Source organism: Cynocephalus volans, chromosome 7 (assembly GCF_027409185.1).
Source record: "Cynocephalus volans isolate mCynVol1 chromosome 7, mCynVol1.pri, whole genome shotgun sequence".
Classification (NCBI taxonomy): domain Eukaryota; kingdom Metazoa; phylum Chordata; class Mammalia; order Dermoptera; family Cynocephalidae; genus Cynocephalus; species Cynocephalus volans.
Window position 1 is genome coordinate 24,025,775 of NC_084466.1, and position 8,772 is coordinate 24,034,546.

Consider the following 8,772-nt stretch of genomic DNA (forward strand, 5'->3'; position numbering starts at 1 on the left):
GTGTCTCTTCGTATAAAAACACTAATCCTGTCATAAAGGTGGAACACTTACAGCCTGATTACCTCCCAAAGACTCCATCTCCAAATACTATCACACTGGGGATTAGGTTTTTAACATACAAATTGGAGAGGCAGGGAGGACATAAGTATTCAGTTCATAGCATTTTATAAAGAAAATCAACACAATGAAGTATTGTATTTACTATTATGAGAAGTTGTAACTCAGAATCTTTCCTTTAGCACTCTTAATTAGTCAGGTATCTTGAGAAAAAAAACTATATAAGAACTACATATATGTCCTATGTTATATAGTAAGCAAAATACAAAATTTGATTTTACAAAGATTCTGTAATTTGAAATCTAGGTGTAGATATAAAAATAAAAACACTATTGAATGAATTGTGATAAATACTGCAAAAGATGCCTAAATTGTATAAGATTAGAGGAGGGAAGATTTACTTTCACCTGTATCAATTTGAGAAGATATTAAAATTGAACCTTAGAAAAAGTAGAAAGTATGTTCTTTTAAACAAAAATTAGCAAGGTTATGGAGAAAGAAAAGCATGGTCCTCATCCAATAAAATCAAAACATCTGAGTTTCTGGATAAAACAATACAAAATTGAGCATATCAATATATAGTGTTGGAGTATTTAACTTAAATAGTAGTTAACATAAGTTGACTTTGAAGGTCAATGCAAGGATTTTGAAATTTAGGTTTTATTTTTAGCAAACAACTTTACTGTAAGAATATTATTCTTAGAGATACACACAACATGTCTGTAGGAAAAAAAAAAAGCCTGATGATAGAAGGATATAACAATAAGAGTAAAATAATATGTCTTAAACCACAGTTAATGGGAATGAAGAAAACACTGATACTGCTGGTCTCACTGAGTGATTGAAGATTGCACGAAGAGGAGATATCACACCCAAAACTGGAAAATTTGAGAAAAATTGATTTATAAAGGAATTTGAGGTAGGGAGAAAAATGCCACCCCCCAGAAAAGATATGTCCACATTCTAATTCCTGGAACCAGTGAATTAATATGTTACCTTATATGGCAAAAGGGACTTTGAAATGTGATTAAGTTGAAGATTGTGAGATGGGGAAATTATTTTGAATTGTCCAGATAGGTTAAATGTAACCACTCAGGTCTTTATAAGTAAAAAAGGTAGGCAAGAGAATCAGATCAGAGAGGGAGTTGTGATGACTGAGGCAAATGTCAGAATAGTATGGCACTATGGACCAAGGAATGCAAGCAGTTTCTAGAAGATGGAAAAGGCAAGGAAAAGGATTCTCCCCTAGAGCCTCCAGAAGAAAAGTAGCCCTGCCAACACCTGGATCTTAGGACTTCTAACCTCCAGGACTGTGAGGTTATAAACTTGTGTTGTTTAAAACACTAGGTTATGGTGATTAGTTACAAAAGCAATAGGAAACTAATATACAACCCTGTAAACAGTGTGTATAGAGAACTGCCAAGGGATATGGCATTAATCCAGGGCCTGAAGGACAGGGAATGAATAGAGCAACTATCAGAACCCACAAGGTTGAATTGCATAGTTCCAACCACCTTGACAGAAGCAGAGACCTTTCCTCAAGGGACCCAGACATCTAAAGGTGACCTTGAAAGAAGGGAGCTAGGAGGATAAATACACCACTAATGTCACTCCACTCCTGATTTGGATCTCTTATCAGGGCTCCCCGTAGGATGACTCCAATTGGACCCAAGTGGGTAGGGGAATTTGATGATTATGATTGTCTGCTGGGACCTAGTAAACCAGAGAGGAAAGATGCCTGGCATATCTCTCTGGCATTTCTACACACTTCCAATGTGTAGCATGTGGTAATTGTGGGGTTAGAAGTAAAGATTCTGCAAATCAAACATTTATTATTTCTAACTGCTCAGGCATGTATCAGAAAAGAAGACATTTTCTGACCTAGTTTTTAAATGCATTTTTATTATTTTTACAATAAAGAAAACATATCTATTGAGAATCTAATAAACATACTCTGGGAAATATTCTAAGTAGAATGGAGGAACTAAAATAATAACCATAATAACAATATTATAATTGGGAAAAAATAGTATTTATTGTGAGCTTATTGTCTCTTAGGAACTCTGCTAGCCAGTACAGATATTCTATATTTAAACATCTAAACTAACCTGTGATTTGGACGGTGTTCTATCTTATATTGTTTGAAAAGAAACTCAAATAGTGAGGTAACTTGCCAAATCACACAGACAGTATAAGGAACAGTTGGAATACTGGGCCCTTGTTTTCATCAGTGACATTGTTTCCATCTATGCATAGCAACAATCTATCCCTTTGTTTCCAATAAAAATTGAAATATGAGTGTTCCACAAAATTCTCAGCAGTGTTTCCATAGATATAATTTTTAAAATATTCTTAATAAATAAAGAAACGAGAATTTTCAAATATCGCAGGAGAGTGACCTGTGATGATAAATCTAAGAGAATCCCAGGAATACGCATTGACAATGATACCGAGGATTAGTGTTCACTGGCATGCTTTATGCTTCATACTTTCATGACTCGGAGGTTTTCCTCCTATGCAAGTTTTCTAATTCTTTTAGCACTTGCACTCCGTCTCATTGTAGCTTGCATTATTGCAATCGTTCGGAAAAAGTGTTTCATAATGCGTATTATTTTAAACCATTAAATCAATTTGGCATTACCTCTCAAAAAATTATTTAGATATCATTGGAGATGTGAATGGTTGTTTCCAAGCCCCTGGTTCTAGTCTCACTCTTTTTCTTTCCCTTGGGAAAGATAACTAAGTCCATTGTGTCTCTGTGTATAAGGCTTCTAATCTGTATGCAATTCAGAAGTCAAATACGTAAGCAGATTCATTCTAACTATTGATGAAGGGCATAGGAAATTTCTGGATCCAATGAAGGCCACCGTGTACTGGCTGTCCCCTAAATTCACAATTAATCAAATTTGACAGCTGACTACAAAATGCAGATTACTTGGCAGATAACTCATGTTTCAAACATTCTCCTTCCTCTCCTTGAACTGTGTGTTTGATTTTTACTTCATGAACCTTGTCTTTTATAAATACTCAATAAATCTATTATCCAAAGTTGCTTTAAATAGCTAGTACTTATGTATCCATTTAATTATCTGATATGTTAGCAATGTGTCAAGTGAGCTGAACTGCAGTGAAGGATGTGATTTCAAGGACACTTATTTTGCTTGCCAATAAACTTAATGCATCTTTTTGAATGTTTGTAGAGTCACACTTTTGTAGTAAGAAGGATAATTAATTTGTTATAGTCCTCTTCCATAACAAATACTATTTTACACCATTCCAGAATGTAACTGATTCTTATACTTTAATTGATTATAATCATATAAAATATTTAATCATTTTTATAACCAAAAAATGTTTTTTTTAAATATACATTTGGTGCTAGATATATCACTTAAGATCAATTTTCCATGCTCAAATTTTCCAAGTGTTGTTCTGTAAAAATATCTAAATTGGATGAAAAAGTTGACCATTATCATAAAGTTGGTAGAAGATATACAGAATAATGGTGTTTATTTGAAATAAATGTGTACAAAATGAATTATGAATTGATTAAGCAATGAAATAGTGAGAAGAGAGAAATTTAAGAAATGAGATAACATCCATACAGCATGTAGGATTAAAATAATTGTCAAGCAGAAGAATAAATACTCTTTTCAGAACATTGTAATTTTCTGTTGGTATTGATTGTGGGTATAGGAGTGATAAAGGCATGGATGTGGATAAGGGTCTCCTTGAAGACAAATTAACTTAAAAATATTAAAGCAAAAGGAGCTGATTTTTAAATTAATTTAACCCACTCAAGTGGAGGATCATATGATGTTGATATCATTGATTATTATTTTCACAATTTGGAGCAGGAGACACTTGTAGGTGTACATATAAATACATAATTAAACACTAGAGAACCAGTTTGGGCTATTATTTTTCTTCTGTGTCTTATGAATAATCAATAGAAAACCAGCAATGTAAGTTTGGTGTTGCTTTCTGAACTTTTGTGTTGAAGTATACTGGAGGATTTCAAATATTAATACTACTTATAGCACTGACTAATTTTAATCAGTCATTTTACAGTAGTGGTGATAAAAAAAGGAGATGATAAAAAAAAAATCTCAGAGTGAAGTGTTTCCTTAAATAGAACATTGCATAAACAGTAAAGTCAGAAACTATTCTGGGCCTAAGGATAAAGTCAACAAAACAGAACACTGTAAATACCATAGATTTTGCAACTGTAACCTACATGAAAAAAACATGCAATGGCCTTATGTATGAAGTTATATTCTAAAATACTCTGGAAAGAACTTTCTACTTCAAGCCTTTAGGTGGATAAATTTATCAATGTATTATTGCAAGGTAGAAGGTATTCTACCATAAGCACAAAGGAGGGAGTAAATATTCTTGAAAATCCTTTGTTAAGATTTGAGTAAAAGGCTCAGTCTAACTAACATATGAGATTGGCGTCTCTTTTTCCTAGGTCAGCTGAAAAAAAGTAAACATTGATCATTTGTTTCTGTTCTAAAGCCTAGGTAAAATTGTGGCATAGTGTGAAAAGTCATGATCAGGAAGCTATAATCATGTTTTACTGTTTATATCTATGATGAAGAGCAAAGTCATAAATGTAAGAGTTTACTCATAGTCTTGGCAAGTGTATTTGTCAGGATCCTCCAGAGGAACATAACCAATAGTATATTTATTTATTGGTTTGTTTATTTATCTATTTATTTTAAGGAATTGGCTCACTGAACCAAGGAGGCTAAGTCCCAAGATAGCAAGATGGCAGAGTGTGTTGGCAAGCTGGAGACCTAGGAGAGCTGATGGTGTAATTTCAGTTGAAAGGCAAGCAGGCTTGAGATCCAGGAAGAGCTGTTGTTTAAATCTGAGTACAAAGGCAGGAAATAATGATGTCCCAGTTTAAAGGTAGTCAGCCAGAAGAAATTTCCTCTTACTCAGGAAAGGGTCAGCCTTTTTGTCTATTCAGGCCTTCAAGTGATTGGTTAAGGACCCACATTAGGTGGTAGTCAGAATTAATCACCCCAGCCAGTACAGTATCTACATTCTTTGCCTATTGATTCAGAGGCGTGAAGAGCCCAAGTTAAGCCCCTCCTGGTCAGGAGGCAGCCTTAACTTCCAGTTTAAAAGAATTATTATTGTGTCAGCTGGTGGAAGCATTTGTCCCCTTGAAACTAAGATTTCTAGGCTAGCAGAGCATAAGGCTAAGCAGAACAAATATTTGCTAGTGGGTCACTAGGTTTAATAATGAACTGTGCCACTCCCATGTTCATTACATGATTCTTGGACTCATGAATCCTGGCTATGGCATAATAGTGTCATATATGGATGATATTTCAGATCATATACAACATTTTGAAGAACCTTGCCTGAGTCTTGTAACATGCTACTACCTAGCTGGCACAGAAACTGAGTCTTCAAAAGGCTCTTTCACCATTCTATCTAACCAGCTACTTTATGTCGGGTCCGCGGCCGGCCGACCCGAACAGCCCTAGCCTCGTTCCTTTCGGTGGGTGAGCGAACAGTCCGGGATTCCTCTTTCCTTCCTGTCCCCTTTGGAAGGAGACGGGGGAAGAGAGCCGTGAAGAGAGGTGAGCACACCACCGGCCCCCCCAAAAACAGCCCGGTTAAAGGACACTCAGATGCAGCGGGGTTCTGTCGAGCAGTTCCGTTTATTAGCACACAAGCACTTGTTTTTAAAGGCAAATGGGGAAGGCAGGTTTTTTACATACTCCAATCAGCTTAAGGGTCCTGTCTCAATGCCTATCTATTGCAATCATGCAGTGTTCGGCCAATTAAGGGCTAAGGCAAGGTTCCCGCAGACACTCCCACCCTACTTCCTCCCGGTGCCGTCTTAGGCTGCCACGTTGATCCACTTGTAATATCACTTAAGGTGGTGTTAGTTTTTAAGGCTCGACATATTCCCCCTTTTTGTTTTAATAAGGCAGCTGGAGGCGGCTAACCTTCCCAGCCTCGCCTCCATTCCCTCTGGTGGCTGTGCCTGTCTTAGGTGTTTCCCTCTGGAAATCTTACCCGTCATTGACTATCCAGCCAAGCGGGGGTGGGGCAGAGCCTTAGAGATTGGCGATGATTTCTTGAAGGGCCATATTGACCCAAGGGCTGTCAGGGCTTTCATTATAGGCCACCTCCTCTACCACCTGGGTGAGCATTACGAGATAAGTGGTGTTGCGCCTTATAAGGGACACAACCTGGCGAATGGTGTAAGGCCCCAAGATGCTAGGGGGCCCGCCAGAGAGGACAGCAGGGTGGTGAGCCATGGGGAACTTAAAAGCCAGCTTTGGAACCAATTACTATTGGCTTCTCGCTCTTTTTATGCACTTTTCTAGCCCTTCTCTAAGCTTAGCTAGGGAATCCTTGACCACTCCAGAGTGGTTGGCATAGAAGCAACACTCTTCTTTGAGGGCAGTGCATAATCCTCCTTGCTGTAAGAACAACAGGTCTAGTCCACGTCGATTCTGTAAAACAGCTTCAAAAAGTGATGTTAGTGATTTTTTAAATGTGATACAGACACCTCCAAGCAGCTTGTATGACCTCCCAGGTTTGGTTGGCTGGCTCCGGGGGACCTTCCCCAGTGGCAGAGGCCCTTGTCCTTGTTGCAACTTGGAGCATCCACAAAGGGTTCATAATGCAGTCTGAAACATACAAACAATAAACTCCTCAGGGTCCTCAGTACCCTGGGTGTCTGGCAAGAACTTAAGGTTTTTGGCTGGGACCCATATAGGGGTTGACTCACTGAGGGGGAAGACACAACCAAACCCTCAACCTATAGTTATGAGGGCTGGTGACACCCCCTTTTTGTTTTAATAATTAATTTTTTAGGCATTGGTGATGCCGTTCAACAATGGCTTGTCTTTGAAGTTGGAGACCCATTTATTGTTGCCATAGTGGCTAAGGACTGTTCGATACGCCCTGGTGTCAACAAGGCATCGAAGCTCTTTGCCTTGAATGTTAAGATTCATTTTTGGTCTTAAACCAGGAACTATAGGTATAGTCCAATGAGCCTGGGGTACTGGATGCCTGGTAGGGCATGGAGGCACTGGCTTTGTATCCCCTTGGGGTGACGGGGCTGGGGATTGCACCTCCTCTAGTTTAGACCAGCACTCACGCTTCCAATGAAGCCCCTTGCCGCACCTAGGGCACGGCTTTGAGGGAAGATTTTTATTTTTCCAGTTGGAACAATCCCTTTTGAAATGACCTTGTTCCCCACAGCCATAACATTGACCCCTATGGGAGGGTTGGCTGGGGCTCTCCTTAGGGATCCTGACACTAAGAGCCTGGGTCATAGCACCTGCAAGGGTTTCCGCTTGAGCTTGTAGAGTGGAAGTTAAAGGCCCTCGTTTGTTGTTGGTAGCTTCCAATGTCTCTACTGGCAGGTAGCTTCCAATGTCTCTACTGGCAATGACCCACTTTTCCATAGAATGATCTTTGAGCCTGGCACAGGCAAGCTTGTGGTTGGCAGTCATGCCGTCCCACACTAGCATTGTTACAAACTGGTCCCAGAGAGGACCTGGGGGAAACTTTCTCTGTATGCTCTGTTGCACCCGAACTATGAAAGAGGGCAGGTCCTCGGAGGGTTGCTGGGTGACCCCGGCCATTGCGGGCTCACTGGGCCCTTCAGCCAACTTTTTCCATGCGGCTAATGCTGTTGCCCTAACCTGGTCCTGGTAGGGGGCTGGGATAGCAGCCTGTTGGATTCCAGTACTAAATTGATCTGCTGTTCCAGACAGCATGCCGAAGCTGATAGGGATGGGTGGGTTGGCTGCTTGTTTTATCTCTGCCTGCACATGGCACTCTTCTTCAAAGAAGGTGCAGAACTTGATAAACAAGTTGGGGGGCAGGACAACCTTACAGAGCATTTTCCAATCTTGGGTCGTTCAGGGTTGGTGCGCTAAGCCCTGGAGGATGGTTTCTGCCCATGGGGAATTGGGCCCATCCTCTGTGACAGCCTTTTTCAGCTCTTTAAGGTCATGAGCTTCCCAAGGGTACCAAGCGGCCAGCCTATTTCCACTGGGAGCTTTGTCAAATTTGGACCTACAGTCCTTTTTCCAATGTAATCCTTTTCTACATCGGGGGGGGGGGGGGGGCAAGGTGTGGTAGGGGGTTTTTTGCCTTTAGCCTTGGGACATTGGCTTTTAAAATGACCTTGTCTTCCACAACCAAAACATTGTCGCTTGAAGGGTGGGGGAGTATTGTTTCCTGAGGCCATCAGGGCGGTAAACGCCTTGAAGGCTTTGGTTAAGTGTTTTGTCTGAGCCTGCAAGACTGAGGATAAAGTCCTGGCCTCAGCAACAGCCTTTTTTAGTTCTTTTACAACATTGACCAGATAGGCCTGTGGGGCCGCTTCCTCCCACGGGCTGCGGATGGCTGGAGGTTCCCAGGGAGCCATAACAGGAAAAACCTGCGGCTCTGCCGGGGATGTTTTTCTACCCTCCTCCACTTCTTCAGGTGCCACTTTCTCTCCTTCGGCTTAACTTTGGCGGGGTGTGTATGCCGGGGGAGGAGGGTACAGGGTAGGGGCATAGGTATCACTCAGTGGCTCAGGGCCTTGCATTGGCAACTTTGTTTCCTTTTTTCTCTCCTCATCAAACTGCACCCAATCCCTTTCTGCCCCTTCCTGATGCTCAGGAAGGAAGCAAAGCTTTAGGGCAGAGATGGTTGGGTAGAACCCTAAGGGGGGGGGTCTAGCCT